Source organism: Antechinus flavipes, chromosome 1 (assembly GCF_016432865.1).
Source record: "Antechinus flavipes isolate AdamAnt ecotype Samford, QLD, Australia chromosome 1, AdamAnt_v2, whole genome shotgun sequence".
NCBI classification, from domain to species: domain Eukaryota; kingdom Metazoa; phylum Chordata; class Mammalia; order Dasyuromorphia; family Dasyuridae; genus Antechinus; species Antechinus flavipes.
Window position 1 is genome coordinate 510,410,382 of NC_067398.1, and position 17,103 is coordinate 510,427,484.

Sequence of the window (17,103 nt, forward strand, 5' to 3'; positions counted from 1 at the left end):
TGTAATGGTTCATAGTCATCTCCCAGGGTTCTTACACTGGGTGACAGATACTTAAAATACTCTTAGTTGGTCTCCTGACTTATGCCTGTTCTCTACAATCTATTTTCCATACAAATGCTAAAAGGATCTTAATAAAAAATATGTGATTCTTCTCCTCAATAAACTCTAGAGGCTCCTCTTCAGGATGAAATATAAACTCCTTTGTTTGGCATTTAAAATCTACAAACTGGTCCCAATCTCCCTTTAAAGCTTAATTACATATTAACTACCTTGCAACAATCTCTAGGTCAGTCACAGTAAACTTTATCTCTCTTGCATAACAATTCACCCTGAACTACATGTATTTGAACTGATAGTATTTGATGCATGGAATACACTCTCCCTTCACTTTCATTTCTTAGCATTCTTCAAGATTTAGTTTAAAGAGATTCATTTTATCTGAAGCCTTTTTTGATCTCTCTAAATAATAGTACTTTTCTCTTCCCCTAAAAATTATCTTGCTTCTACTATATATTCCACTTGCATGTGCATATTTCTTTTGAGAGAATATTAGCTTCTTGAGGGCAAGAACTTGGGTCTTTGTATACCCAACATGATTTTCAATGCCAGGAACTTGATAAGAGGTTGTTGAATGATTGAACTCTGGGATCTCTTTCAGCTCAGCAATTATCATTCTGTAGTTCAAGAAAAGCTGACGTTGGTTGTACATGAGTGATAGTTTTTTTTTTTATTCGATTTATAAATCTTGGATGAAATTATTAATTGTGACTATGGTTTGCTGTTTCACCCAATCATTCTTAAAAATGAGATTATTTAGTTTCCAATTAGTTTTTGGTCTATTTTCCCCTGGCTTTTTATTGAATGTAATTTTTATTGCATCATGATCTGAAAAGTATGCATTTGAAAAATAGGAGGGGAAAAGTGAAAAAAGGAAAAGTAAGCTAAATAGAAGGGAATACAGAAATTGTAAGAGAAAGGTTTAAGGAAAGGGGAGGGATTCTAAGGGGGGAAGGGATCCTACAGAGGGAGAGCTGTGTGAAGCAAGTGGTGCTCACAAGTTTAATACTGGGGAAGGGAGCAAAGGAGAAAGGAAAAAAAAACAATAATCTGGGGTTAACAAGATGGCAGGAAATACAGAATTTGTAATTTTAACTATAAATGTGAATGGGGTAAACTCCCCCATAAAGTGGAGGTGTATAGCAGACTGGATTAAAAATCAGAATCCTATGGTATGTTATTTACAGGTATTTTTAATTTACAGGAAACACACTTGAAACAGGGTGATACATACAGAGTAAAGGTAAATGGCTGGAGCAAATCTACTATGCTTCAGGTGAAGCCAAAAAAGCAAAAATTGATCCAATTAAAAGAGATAAGGAAAGAAACTATATCTTGCTAAAGTGTAGCATAGATAATGAAGCTATATCAATATTAAATATATATGCACTAAATGGTGTAGCAGCTAAATTTTTAAAGGAGAAGTTAAGAGAGCTGCAAGAAGAAATAGATTGCAAAACTATAATAGTGGGAGATCTCAACCTTGCACTCTCAGAATTAGATAAATCAAACCACAAAATAAATAAGAAAGAAGTTAAAGAGGCAAATAAAATACTAGAAAAATTAAGTATTATAGATCTTTGGAGTAAACTAAATGCAGACAGAAAGGAGCATACTTTCTCTTGGCAGTTCATGAACCTATACAAAAATTGACCATATGTTAGGACATAAAGACTTCAAATTCAAATGCAGAAAGGAAGAAATAGTAAATGCATACTTTTCAGATCATGATGCAATAAAAATTACATTCAATAAAAAGCCAGGGGAAAATAGACCAAAAACTAATTGGAAACTAAATAATCTCATTTTTAAGAATGATTGGGTGAAACAGCAAACCATAGGCACAATTAATAATTTCATCCAAGAGAATGACAATAATGAGAGATATCATACTAAAATGTATGGGATGTAGCCAAAGTGATAATAAAGGGAAATTTCAAATCTCTAGAGGCCTACTTGTATAAAATAGAGAAAGAGAAAATCAATGCAACTAAATGCTTGCAACTAAAAAAGCTAGAAAAAGAGCAAATTCAAAACCCCCAGTCAAACACTAAACTTAAAATTCTAAAAATAAAAGGAGAGATTAATAAAACTGAAAGTAAAAAAAAAAAAAAAAAACTATTGAATTAATAAATTAAACTAAGAGTTGGTTCTATATATAAAAAAACAACTAAATATATAAATGCTTAGTAAATTTGTTTATAAAAATGAAAAAGGAAAATCACGTTTTTAGTTTTAAAAATGAAAAGGGAGAACTTGCCACTAATGAAGAGGAAATTAAAGCAATAATTAGGAATTAATTTGCCCAATTTTATGACAATAAATTTGATAACTTAAATGAAATGGATGAATACCTTCAAAAATATAGCTTGCCCAGATTAACAGAGGAAGAAGTAAATTGGTTAAATAGTCCCATTTTACAAAAAAAAAAAAAAAAATAGAACAAGTTATTAATCAACTCCCTAAGAAAAAAATCCCTAGGACCAGATGGATTTGCATCTGAATTCTACCAAACATTTAAAGTACAATTAACTTCAATGCTATATAAACTATTTGAAAAAATAGGGATTGAAGGAGTCCTACCAAATTCCTTTTATGACAAAGACAAGGTGCTGATACCTAAACCAGGTAGGATGAAAACAGAAAAAGAAAATTATAGACCAATCTCCCTAATGAATATTGATGCAAAAATCTTAAATAAAATATTAGCAAAAAGATAACAGAAAATCATCTCCAGGATAATACATCATGACTAAGTAGGATTTATACCAGTAATGCAGGGCTGGTTCAATATTAGGAAAACTATTAACATAATTGACTATATCAATAACCAAATTAACAAAAATCATATGATAATCTCAATAGATGCAGAAAAGGCATTTGATAAAATTGAACACCCATTCCTATTAAAAACACTAGAGAGTATAGGAATAAAGACTTTTCCTTAAAATAGTAAGTAGCATCTATTTAAAACCATCAATAAGCATCATATGTAATGGGGGTAACTGGAACAATTCCCAGTAAAATCAGGAGTGAAACAAGGTTGCCCACTGTCACCATTACTATTCAATATTGTATTAGAAATGCTAGTATTGGCAATAAGAGCTGAGAAAGAGATTAAAGGAATTAGAGTAGGTAATGAGGAAACCAAATTATTACTCTTTGCAGATGATATGATGGTATACTTAGAGAACCCCAGAGATTCTACTAAAAACTATTAGAAATAATCCACAACTTTAGCAAAGTTGCAGGATAAAAAATAAATCCACATAAATCCTCAGCATTCTTATACATCACTAACAAAATCCAACAGCAAGAGATACAAAGAGAAATTCATTTAAAATAACTGTTGATAGTATAAAATATTTGGGAATCTATCTGTAAAAGGAAAGTCAGGAACATATAGTTCCTGATATGAGCAAAACTACAAAACACTTTCCACACAAATAAAGTCAGATGTAAACAATTGGAAAACTATTAAGTGCTCTTGGATAGGCCAAGTGAATATAATAATGATGACAATACTACCCAAACTAAACTATTTATTTAGTGTTATACCAATAAGACTCCCCCAAAATTATTTTAATGACCTAGAAAAAAAATAACAAGAAAATTAATATGGAAGAACAAAAGATCAGGAATTTCAAGGGAACTAATAAAAAAAATTCAAATGAAGGTGGCTTAGCTGTACCTGATCTAAAACGATATTACAAAGCAGTGGTTGTAGTGTTCTGATTGGTTTTCTGGAGGTCTCTGGGCCAGCCTTCGTATTCTACATAGTTCACTATACTCTGAAAGCCACAACAAATGTTGTCCAGGTTATAAAATGTCCTTGCTGTAGATTTCCAATCACTAGAGGTTAAAATTTCATAAGCCAAATTCTCTAATACCATCTTAACATAAGATGATGTAGCCCCATAAAGAGTACAACCTTTTTTCAAATGTTTGATTTTTTCCAGGTCAAAAGGAATGTATTTTCTCCTTTATTGACCTGAAGAATCAAACTCTTGAATAATAAGGTATCCTTTTATTAAATCAGAATATATCCTTTCCTTCTTTTTTAGCTTTAAATAGTGTCTTTTGTAATCTTGTCATAGGCTGCTTCATAGGTGGTATTGATTGTATTACTGCCCCTCCCCCATTTCCTTCCCTCTACCAATGAAGGATTAATTGAAGGGGTTAGGTCAGGAGATGGGTAATGCCTTAATGGCTCCTGCTGTGAAGCACCACATTCCTTAATTTCATCAGAATTGTACTTAAGTCATTTTTTGTCTAATTCTTCATGTTTTTCACCTAGTTTGTCACTATCTTCCTCCTACTACACTTTCTTTTTTTTTTCTTATTCTGTAATTTATGTAATTTCCTAAAGCCAATTGTATTAAGTTATATATATATAGAATGTTTCTTTAGGGATTGAATCAGGACCATTATCATTGTAATATTCACTTAATTGCTCTCCTACTAGTTTCCACTTGTCTGGCTCTAATTCTTCTTCCTTAGAGAACCAAGGCGATGAGTACTATACTCTTTCTAAAAGTCCAATGATCTGCTCCCAAATTACAATCAAACCTTGTCTTTTTATTAGTCTAACTATGTTTTCAACACACTTTCTTGAGGTGGAGAAGGCTCCTTTCTAAATCTTATCTATAGATCTAAATCTAAATTTGTCCCATTTTAGCTAAAACACTAGTTTAGCCCTTAACAAAGTTTTCTTCTTGTCTATTTTTGCACTCTCCCTATTTTCTGGGTCACAGAGACTTTTTCACTGAACTCAGGATTGTGGCAGTCTGGACTTCTGAGTGTAAATCTTAAGTTCCACATTTGGATGCCAAAATGTAATGTTTTGGTTGGTTTTCTGAAGGTCTCTGGACCAGCCTTCGTTTCAGCAGATTAATTACCATGAGAATAGCCACATGTTAAAGTCCAAATTCTTTATTGTCTCCTGCCTGGGGCCCAGGCTAGCTTGGTCTCAGTGGAGGAAATGTAGGAAGACAGGCCAGCTTGGTGATGTGAGATGGAGTGAATCTGTCTGGCTGAGTTTGTCCCAGCTTATATGTCTATTATAATTACATTATCATAGATGTGAATGTTGTAGAATTGATATCAATCTTGCAGAACTATATTAAGTACCAAGTACATGTAACTGAACTAGAAAACTATTAATCACCATGCTAAACTAGATAGCTCTTATCTTAATCAATTCTGCTGAGTTAGCACCTTGTAAGAATCCTTGTTTCAAATACAGAGTTCTGGCCTGTAACAAGCAGTCACCAAAATCATTTGGTATTGGCTAAGAAATAGACTAGTTGATCAGTGGAATAGGTTAGGTTCACAGGACAAAATAGTCAATAACTATAGCAATCCAGTGTTTGACAAACCCAAAGACCCCAACTTTGGGGATGAGAATTCACTATTTGACAAAAACTGCTGGGGAAACTGGAAATTAGTATGGCAGAAATTAGGCATGGACCCACACTTAATACTGTACACTAAGATAAGATCAAAATGAGTCCATGATTTAGGCATAAAGAACGAGATTATAAATAAATTAGAGGAACATAGGACAGTTTACCTCTCAGATCTGTGGAAGAGGAAGGAATTTATGACCAAAGAAGAACTAGAGATCATTATTGATCACAAAATAGAAAATTTTGAGTATATCAAATTGAGTAAATCAAATTGTACAACAAAACTAATGAAGACAAGATTAGAAGGGAAACAATAAACTGGGAAAATATTTTTAATGTCAAAGGTTCTGACAAAGGCCTCATTTCCAAAATATATAGAGAATTGACTTTAATTTATAAGAAATCAAGCCATTCTCCAATTGATAAATGATTAAAAGATATTTAAAGACAATTTTCAGATATGAAATTGAAGCTATTTCTACTTATATGAAAAGGTGTTCCAAATCAGTATTGATCAGAGAAATGCAAATTAATACAATTCTGAGATACCATTACACACTTCTCAGATTGGCTAGGAAAAGATAATGCTGAATGTTGGAAGGGATGTAGGAAAACGGGGACACTGATACATTGTTGGTGGAATTGTGAATGCATCCAGCATTCTGGAGAGCGATTTAGAACTATGTTCAAAAAGTTATCAAACTATGCACACTCTTTGATCCAGCAGTGTTACTACTTGGGCTTATATCCCAAAGAGATCTTAAAAAAGAGAAAGGGACCTGTATGTGCAAAAATGTTTGTGGCAGTTTTTTCATAGTGACTAGAAACTGGAAACTGAGTGGATGCCCATCAATTAGAGATTGGCTTAGTAAATTATGGTAAATGAATGTTATGGAATATTATTGTTCTGTAAGAAATGACCAGCAGAATGAATACAGAGAGGCTTGGAAAGACTTACATGAACTGATGCTAAGTGAAATGAGCAGAACCAGGAGATCATTATACACTTCAACAACAATACTATATGAAGATCAATTCTGATGGAAGTGGCTATCTTTGGCAATGAAAAGATACAATGCATTTCCAATTGATGATTAGTGATAAACAGAACCAGCTACACCCATTGAAAGAACCCTAGGAAATGAGTGTGGACTGCTTGCATTTTTGTTTTCTTCCCAGGTTATTTTTACCTTTCTAAATCCGATTTTTCTTGTGCAACAAGAGAACTATATAAATATGTACACATATATTGTATTTAAGGTATATTTTAACATGTGTAACATGTATGAACTGTATAAATATGTACACATATATTGTATTTAAGGTATATTTTAACATGTGTAACATGTATGAGACTGCCTGCCATCTAGGGGAGGGGATGGAGGTAAGAAAGGGGAAAAAAAAAGAAATATAGACAAGAATTAGAAGGCATAGCTATTTGCAATTTGCTCAGGATGAAATATTATTTGCATAAATAATGGTGACAGCTTACTTTTATATAGATCTAATATAATCCAGACACTCTGCTAAATACTTTAAAATTATTATTTCATTTGGTGTTCTCAAGTCTGAGAGGCAGATGATATTATTATTTATCCCCATTTTATAAATAAGGAAACTGAGGAAATCAGAGGTTAAGTGACTTGCTCAGCATTGCATAGCCAGTACATCTAAGACAGGATTTGAATTCAAGCCTTCCTGACTTTAGACCCAGCACTTTATTTATAAAGACAACTAGCTCAAGTGCTGGGCTAGTTGCCACTATATTTATAAATACATTCTACTATTAAATTTTAAAGGTGAATAATTATTAAATTAGCATTCAGATGACTTCATTTCCTGTACTTTCTGGTCAAATTTGACCTTAAAACCTCCCCACTCCAAGTCTAGTGATCTATCTATTGCACTACCAGATGTTTCTAAATGGACAAATTTTATACATAGTCTTTGCTTGAGAAATGAATCCTATGTTTCCTACTACCTACTAGCATTAGGAACAGAGAAATAACATAGAATCATAGGATTTATGTGAAAAGGGACCAATGAATCACCTCTTCCATTTTACAGATGAGAAAACTGAGGCCTAGAGAGAGGTGACTTGTTCAAGATTACAAAAAAGGGTAAGACATAAAGCACAGATTCAAAACCATGAGTTTTGATTCTTCTGTTACACCCTTGTAGATCAAAAATATTGATCTATTTTTTAAATTTATTTATGTATGGCATTTATAACTTTTCAGTATGACATAGGCCATTTCCTCCTTCTGATTCAGGTTGTATTTACAAAGAAAACACGCCAAAAGACGTTAAAAATGAAAAAAATTCAGGCAAACTAGTTACTTGTAGATGGGAAGGAAAGGGTTTTTTTAAATAGTAGGCCATAGTGCAAATTTGCAGGTGAGTGACTATGATACTCCAAGTAGCAGTTTCAGGGACACTGAATTTCAGTGGAGGGGTATGACTACAAAATCTTCCAGTGGAAATAACTATCTCAGGTCAGTGGCTGAAAGAACCAGGATTAGTACCATACCATATAACCTCAAGATGTCTCTGGGAGTGGATGAGTCTAATTGAGTCTAGTCCTAGGAGAGTTCCAAAGACAATGATTTATGCATGAGTTATACATTCATAAAAGTACATATGGAAATAGCCCAACCTTGTTAATCTGAGCAATGTTGTCTCCAATGTAAGGGTCACAAAGGAATTCTACTATTTTTGATAAAATTAACATCATTAAATTAGCTGTAATGTTTTAACATTAAAAAAGAAGAAGAAAAATTATGTAATGGCTAAGTGGCTACAGAGAAACCTTGGAATGCCTGTATAAAGTGAACAGATCCAGGAGAATAATTTATACAATAAAAACATTATAAAGGCAAATTATTTTAAAGACTTAAGAACTCTGATTAATATAAGGTTTAACAATGATTCCTGAGCACCAATGACAAATGCTATGCATCTACTAAAGGAGAGATGGTGGACTCAAGATATTAAATAAGATATATAGTGTTGGACCTGGCTGTTACCCAAAATGTATTTTGCGTGACTACATGTATTTCTTGCAAGAGTTTTGTTTCTCTTTTTTTTTCCAATGGGGAAGGAAAAGTTAGAAAGGAAGTAACATGAACCCTTATTAATTAAAAGAAATTTAAAAGATAACATATATTAATCACAATGATTTAAGAGTTTTCACAAGATCAGATTTAATCTATCTTACAGTATGATGCTTTGCTTGTAAGAGGCATTCAATAAGTAAAGATTTTGTTTGTTCAGACTTACCTGAACAGTTTCTCATCTCTCAGGAACTTTGAGCACCAATGACAAAAAGCATTCATTAAATTTATTGGGAGAATATTGGATGCAACTCACTGTCCTTGGTTTTGGTGGAGATAGCATAATATAAAGAAGACACAGACTCTTTCCTTTTGTAGTTTTAAGGCACAAACAAAAAAAATACAAAATATAATATTATATGTCAAGTGCCTTAGAGATATGTAAAATAATGAGGAATGTGATGATTAAGAATAAAAACACTAGGTGATGATTAATAAATATAATAAACATTTTAATATGGTCATAAATTTAAATTTAGAATGGCCCTTAAAGGTAACCTAGGACAACTCCCTCATTTCACAGATAAGGTAACTGAGTTCCAGAAGGTTAAATGACTTCCTAAAGGCAGAAACTAGCAGAGTTTTGCCACTGTTCACAGTAAATGTTCCTTTTCAAAAACCCAAGCATCACCTCTATACATGAACATCACCATATAATCAACATAGAAATCAGATTGAATATATATTTTGCAGTCAAAGAGAAGTTCTATAAATATTTAAAACAAGACCATGGTTCAGATCATGAGTTTTTTATTGAAAAATTCAGACTGAAATTGAAGAAAATAGTGAAAATCTTCAGACCATCTAGATACACCCTAAATAAAAACTCTTATGAATGTGAAAAGGAAGAAATAAATAGATCTAAGATTAGATCGGATAGATAGAGTGTCTGAAGAACTATGGATGGAGATTTGCAATATTGTACAGGAGGTAGCACAACAGCAACAAAAATTTCCAAAGGAAAAAATAAAAAATAATAAAATAAAATGCCCATCTGATAAACTTTACAAATAGCAGAGAAAAAAAGAGAGCTGAGGAAAAAGAGAAAATATTCCAAACTGAATGCAAAATTCCAAAGCATAACAAGGATTAAGATTTTCTTAAATAAATAATGCAAAAAGAAAAGAGAAAGAGAAAAACAACAATAGAATATGAAAGGCAGATCTCAAGAAAGTGAAAGCTATCAAGGGAAAGTTTCAGACAAAATTAGACGTGATAAAAGCAAAAAATAATAAGGTCTTAATAGAAGTAGGAGAGATTAAGAGTTGACAAGAATACACAGAAGAACTATAAAAGTAAGATCTTGATATTATTGATAACCAGTTCAATAAAAAAGTAGATTATGATATAAGACTAGTGGAGATTATGGAATTCCAGCTGAGCTCTTAAAAAAACCTTTAAAAAAATGATGCTGTTAAAGTGCTATACTCAATGTACCAAAAAATTTGGAAAATTCAACAGTGGCTATTGGATTGAGAAAGGTCAGTTTATATCTCAATTCTAAAGAATGATAATGCTGAGAATGTTCAAATTACTGAAAAGTTGCATTCTTTTCATATGCCAGCAATGCTGGACATTATGCTTAAGATTTTACAAGCAATATTGTACAATGAATAATTGTAAATTATTTAGGTATTATCAGGAATGCAATGATCTAAAAAAATCCCAAAGGACTCATGATGAAAAATATTAACTGCTTTTAGAGAAAAACTGATCATAACTGAATGAAGACTAAAACATAGTATCTTTCACTTTCTTCTTCCTTTTGGTTAGGATTTTTTCCCACAAAATTACTAATTTGAAAATATGTTTGATACATATAACCTGATGATGTTTTCTCATTTCAGGGAGGGAAAGGAAAGAGACAGAGAAAAATTGAAACTCAAAATTAAAAAAAAATTAAATACCTTCATTTATAATTGATTTAGGACTTCCGGTTAAGATGGCGGAGAGGAGGCTCACAGTTGCATAAGCTCCGCGCTTTCTCTCACTATCCACTTCATTACAAGCCTCTGAATCAATGCTTGACTGAAAAAAACCCACAAATAGTTACCAAGAGAAGCCATCCTTGAGATCCACCAAGAAAGGTCTGTCTTTACTGGAGGGCTGGGGCGGTTTTAGATCGGGCGCAGGCTGAGGGCAGCGTCAGTGAGAGCACAGGAGCAGACTGGAGAGGGGGTGGAGAGTGATCGTAGCCGTCTCTGCGGGGAGAGCTTCGCTACAGGTTTGGAACCTGCAGCAAGTCAACAGCCCAGCAGAGAAGCTAAAAACACCGGGGCTGAAGAACACAACCGCAAACAGCTGGAGTCTCTCAGGACCTGGCCGCCCCCCCCTTCCCCCCCCTCAGTGACTCAGCACGCTCTGGGATCTCAGAGCGCAGGCGCAACACAGTCCTGCTAGTGCCTCACTGCTGCCCCCTGCAGTCTGTAGAGGAAGCTCAATAACACACCCAGCCCCCCCCCAAAGAAAGACTCCAGTTTTTTCTGTTTTTCTTTGGTAGTTTGTCTCTCATTAATAGACAGAATGAGCAAGAAGCTGAAGAGGACTTTAACCCTTGACAGCTTCTATACAGATAGAGAGCAGACTCTAAATCCTGAGGAGACTAAAAACAGACAGTCCCCAGGTGATTCCCCAAAGGAGGAGATCGTCTGTTCCTCAGCACAGATGAACCTCATAGAAGTGATTAAAAAGGCTCTCACAAGGGAGCTAGAAGAAAAGTGGGAAAAGAGCCTGGAGAAGTCAGTTAAAGAGAGAGTGGATAAAGAAGTAAAATCCTTGAAAAATAGGATTAGTGAACTGGAAACAGAAAACAGCTCTCTAAAAAACAAAATTGGCGAAATGGAAAAAAATTCCACAGAACAAAAGAACTCAATTGGACAATTAGAGAAAGATTTTAAAAAAGTGAGTGAAGAGAATACTTCACTGAAAATCAGAATTGAACAAGTGGAATTGAATGACTCGAGGAGACAAGAAGAATCAGTCAAGCAAATCCAAAAAAATCAAACAATGGAGAAAAATGTGAAATACCTTCTGGGGAAGACAACAGACCTGGAAAACAGATCTAGGAGAGACAATCTGAGAATCATTGGACTCCCAGAAAAACATGATGAAAAAAAGAGCCTGGACATTGTCTTCCAGGAAATTATCAAAGAGAACTGCCCAGAAGTCATAGGAACAGAGGAAAAAATAAACATTGAAAGGATTCATCGATCACCCACTGAAAGGGATCCTAAAATCAAAACACCAAGGAATATAGTGGCCAAATGCCAGAACCCTCAGATGAAAGAAAAAATATTGCAAGCGGCTAGAAAAACCCAATTCAAGTATCAAGGAGCCACGATAAGGATCACCCAGGATCTGGCAGCATCCACATTAAAAGATCGAAGGGCCTGGAATATGATATTCCAAAAGGCTAAGGAACTTGGTATGCAACCAAAAATAACTTACCCAGCGAGAATGAGCATCTTTTTCCAGGGAAGAAGATGGACATTCAACGAAGTAAGCGAATTTCATCTATTTCTGATGAAAAAACCAGAACTTAACAAAAAGTTTGATCTACAAATATAGAACTCAAGAGAAATCTAAAAAGGTAAAGATTAATCTTGGGAATTATATTTTGACTATATAGATGTATAAAGAATACATGTATACCTTGTTCTAGAAATTGATGTGGAAAGGACACTGTACCAGAAAAAGGGTAAAGTGGGGGTAGTACATCACATGAAGAGGCATAGGAAACCTATTATATCTGAGAGAAAGAATGGAGGGGGATGAATATAGTGGGTATCTTACTGCCTTCAGAATTGGCTTTAAGTGAAAAATCTTAAGACATATTCAATCTATGGTGAAACTTCTCCCATCTCATTGAAAAGTGAGAAGGGAAAAGTGGAAAGGGAAGGAATAAGCTAAGCGGAAGGGAATACGGGAACTGGGAGGGAAAGGGGTAAGATAGGGGGAGGAACTCTAAGGCGGGGGGAGGGACACTAAAAAGGGAGGGCTGTGAGAAGCAAGGGGTGCTCACAAGCTTAATACTTGGAAGGGGGGAAAGGGGAAAGAAGGGAGGAAAGCATAAATCGGGGTTAACAAGATGGCAAGTAATACAGAATTGGTCATTCTAACCATAAATGTGAACGGGGTAAACTCCCCCATAAAGAGGAAGCGGTTAGCAGAATGGATTAAAAGCCAGAATCCTACAATATGTTGTTTACAGGAAACACACCTGAAGCGGGGAGATACATGCAGGTTAAAGGTAAAAGGTTGGAGCAAAATTTACTATGCTTCAGGTGAAGTCAAAAAAGCAGGGGTAGCCATCCTGATCTCAGATCAAGCTAAAGCAAAAATTGACCTAATTAAAAGAGATAAGGAAGGACACTACATCTTGCTAAAGGGTAGCATGGATAATGAAGCACTATCTATATTAAACATATATGCACCAAGTGGGGTAGCATCTAAATTCTTAAAAGAGAAACTAAGAGAGCTGCAAGAAGAAATAGACAGTAAAACTATAATAGTGGGAGATCTTAACCTTGCACTCTCAGAATTAGATAAATCAAACCAGAAAATAAATAAGAAAGAAGTCAAAGAGGTAAACAGAATACTAGAAAAGCTAGATATGATAGATCTCTGGAGAAAATGTAATGGAGACAGAAAGGAATACACTTTCTTTTCAGCAGTTCATGGAACCTATACAAAAATTGATCATATATTAGGGCATAAAAACCTCAAACTCAAATGCAGTAAGGCAGAAATAGTAAATGCATCCTTTTCAGACCACGATGCAATGAAAATTACATTCAACAAAAAACCAGGGGGAAGTAGACCAAAAAATAATTGGAAACTAAATAATCTCATACTAAAGAATGATTGGGTAAAACAGCAAATCATAGACATAATTAATAACTTCACCCAAGAAAACGATAATAATGAGACATCATACCAAAATGTATGGGATGCAGCCAAAGCGGTAATAAGGGAAAATTTCATATCTCTAGAGGCCTATTTGTATAAAATAGAGAAAGAGAAGGTCAATGAATTGGGTTTGCAATTAAAAAGGCTAGAAAAGGAACAAATTAAAAACCCCCAGTCAAACACTAAACTTGAAATTCTAAAAGTAAAAGGTGAGATCAATAAAATTGAAAGTAAAAAAACTATTGAATTGATTAATAAAACTAAGAGTTGGTTCTATGAAAAAACCAACAAAATAGACAAACCCTTAGTAAATCTGATTAAAAAAAGGAAAGAGGAAAATCAAATTGTTAGTCTTAAAAATGAAAAGGGAGAACTCACCACTAACGAAGAGGAAATTAGAGCAATAATTAGGAGTTACTTTGCCCAACTTTATGCCAATAAATTCGACAACTTAAATGAAATAGAAAAATACCTCCAAAAATACAGCTTGCCCAAACTAACAGAGGAAGAAGTAAATATCCTAAACAGTCCCATCTCAGAAAAAGAAATAGAACAAACTATCAATCAACTCCCTAAGAAAAAATCCCCAGGACCAGATGGATTTACATGTGAATTCTACCAAACATTTAAAGAACAATTAACTCCAATGTTATATAAACTATTTGAAAAAATAGGGATTGAAGGAGTCCTACCAAACTCCTTTTATGACACAGATATGGTACTGATACCTAAACCAGGTAGGCTGAAAACAGAGAAAGAAAATTATAGACCAATCTCCCTAATGAATATTGATGCTAAAATCTTAAATAAAATATTAGCAAAAAGATTACAGAAAATTGTCACCAGGATAATACACTATGACCAAGTAGGATTTATACCAGGAATGCAGGGCTGGTTCAATATTAGGAAAACTATTAGCATAATTGACTATATCAATAACCAAACAAACAAAAACCACATGATCATCTCAATAGATGCAGAAAAAGCATTTGATAAAATCCAACATCCATTCCTAATAAAAACACTTGAGAGCATAGGAATAAATGGACTTTTCCTTAAAATAGTCAGGAGCATATATTTAAAACCATCAGTAAGCATCATATGCAATGGGGAAAAACTGGAACCTTTCCCAGTAAGATCTGGAGTGAAGCAAGGTTGCCCACTATCACCATTATTATTTAATATCGTATTAGAAACACTAGCCTCGGCAATAAGAGTCGAGAAAGATATAAAAGGAATTAGAGTAGGCAATGAGGAAACCAAACTATCACTCTTTGCAGATGATATGATGGTATACCTAGAGAACCCCAGAGATTCTACCAAAAAGCTATTGGAAATAATTCATAATTTTAGCAAAGTAGCTGGCTACAAAATAAATCCCCATAAATCCTCAGCATTTTTATACATCACCAACAAAACCCAACAGCAAGAGATACAAAGAGAAATTCCATTCAGAATAACTGTTGATACCATAAAATATTTGGGAATCTATCTACCAAAGGAAAGTCAGGAATTATATGAGCAAAATTATAAAAAAGTCTCCACACAAATAAAGTCAGACTTAAATAATTGGAAAAATATTAAGTGCTCTTGGATTGGCCGAGCGAACATAATAAAGATGACAATACTCCCTAAACTATTCTATTTATTTAGTGCTATACCAATCAGACTTCCAAGAAAATATTTTATTGATCTAGAAAAAATAACAACAAAATTCATATGGAACAATAAAAAGTCGAGAATCTCAAGGGAACTAATGAAAAAAAAAATCAAATGAAGGTGGCCTAGCTGTACCTGATCTAAAATTATATTATAAAGCAGCAGTCACCAAAACCATTTGGTATTGGCTAAGAAATAGATTAGTGGATCAGTGGAAAAGGCTAGGCTCACAAGACAGAATAGTCAATTATAGCAATCTAGTGTTTGACAAATCCAAAGCCCCTAACTTCTGGGAAAAGAATTCATTATTTGATAAAAACTGCTGGGATAATTGGAAATTAGTATGGCAGAAATTAGGCATGGACCCACACTTAACACCATATACCAAGATAAGATCAAAATGGGTCTATGACCTAGGCATAAAGAACGAGATTATAAATAAATTAGAGGAACATAGAATAGTTTATCTCTCAGACTTGTGGAGGAGAAAGAAATTTGTGACCAAAGATGAACTAGAGACCATTACTGATCACAGAATAGAAAATTTCGATTACATCAAATTAAAAAGCCTTTGTACAAATAAAACTAATGCAAACAAGATTAGAAGGGAAGCAACAAACTGGGAAAACATTTTCACAGTTAAAGGTTCTGATAAAGGCCTCATTTCCAAAATATATAGAGAACTGACTCAAATTTATAAGAAATCAAGCCATTCTCCAATTGATAAATGGTCAAAGGATATGAACAGACAATTTTCAGAGGATGAGATTGAAACTATTACCACTCATATGAAAGAGTGTTCCAAATCATTATTGATCAGAGAAATGCAAATTAAGACAACTCTGAGATACCACTACACACCTGTCAGATTGGCTAAGATGACAGGAAAAAATAATGATGAATGTTGGAGGGGATGCGGGAAAACTGGGACACTAATGCATTGTTGGTGGAGTTGTGAACGAATCCAACCATTCTGGAGAGCAATCTGGAATTATGCCCAAAAAATTATCAAAATGTGCATATCCTTTGATCCAGCAGTGTTTCTATTGGGCTTATATCCCAAAGAAATACTAAAGAAGGGAAAGGGACCTGTATGTGCCAAAATGTTTGTAGCAGCCCTGTTTGTAGTGGCTAGAAACTGGAAAATGAATGGATGCCCATCAATTGGAGAATGGCTGGGTAAATTGTGGTATATGAATGTTATGGAATATTATTGTTCTGTAAGAAATGACCAGCAGGATGAATACAGAGAGGCTTGGAGAGACCTACATGAACTGATGCTAAGTGAAATGAGCAGAACCAGGAGATCATTATACACTTCGACAACGATATTGTATGAGGACATATTTTGATGGAAGTGGATTTCTTTGACAAAGAGACCTGAGTTTCAATTGATAAATGATGGACAAAAGCAGCTACACCCAAAGAAAGAACACTGGGAAACGAATGTGAACTATCTGCATTTTTGTTTTTCTTCCGGATTATTTATACCTTCTGAATCCAATTCTCCCTACGCAACAAGAGAACTGTTCGGTTCTGCAAACATATATTGTATCTAGGATATACTGCAACATATCCAACATATAAAGGACTGCTTGCCATCTAGGGGAGGGGGTGAAGGGAGGGAGGGGAAAAAAAAATCGGAACAGAAATGAGTGTCAATATAATGTAATTATTAAATAAAAAATTTAAAAAAAAAAAATAAAAAATAATAAAATAAAATGCCCATCTGATAAACTTTACAAATAGCAGAGAAAAAAAGAGAGCTGAGGAAAAAGAGAAAATATTCCAAACTGAATGCAAAATTCCAAAGCATAACAAGGATTAAGATTTTCTTAAATAAACAATGCAAAAAGAAAAGAGAAAGAGAAAAACAACAATAGAATATGAAAGGCAGATCTCAAGAAAGTGAAAGCTATCAAGGGAAAGTTTCAGACAAAATTAGACGTGATAAAAGC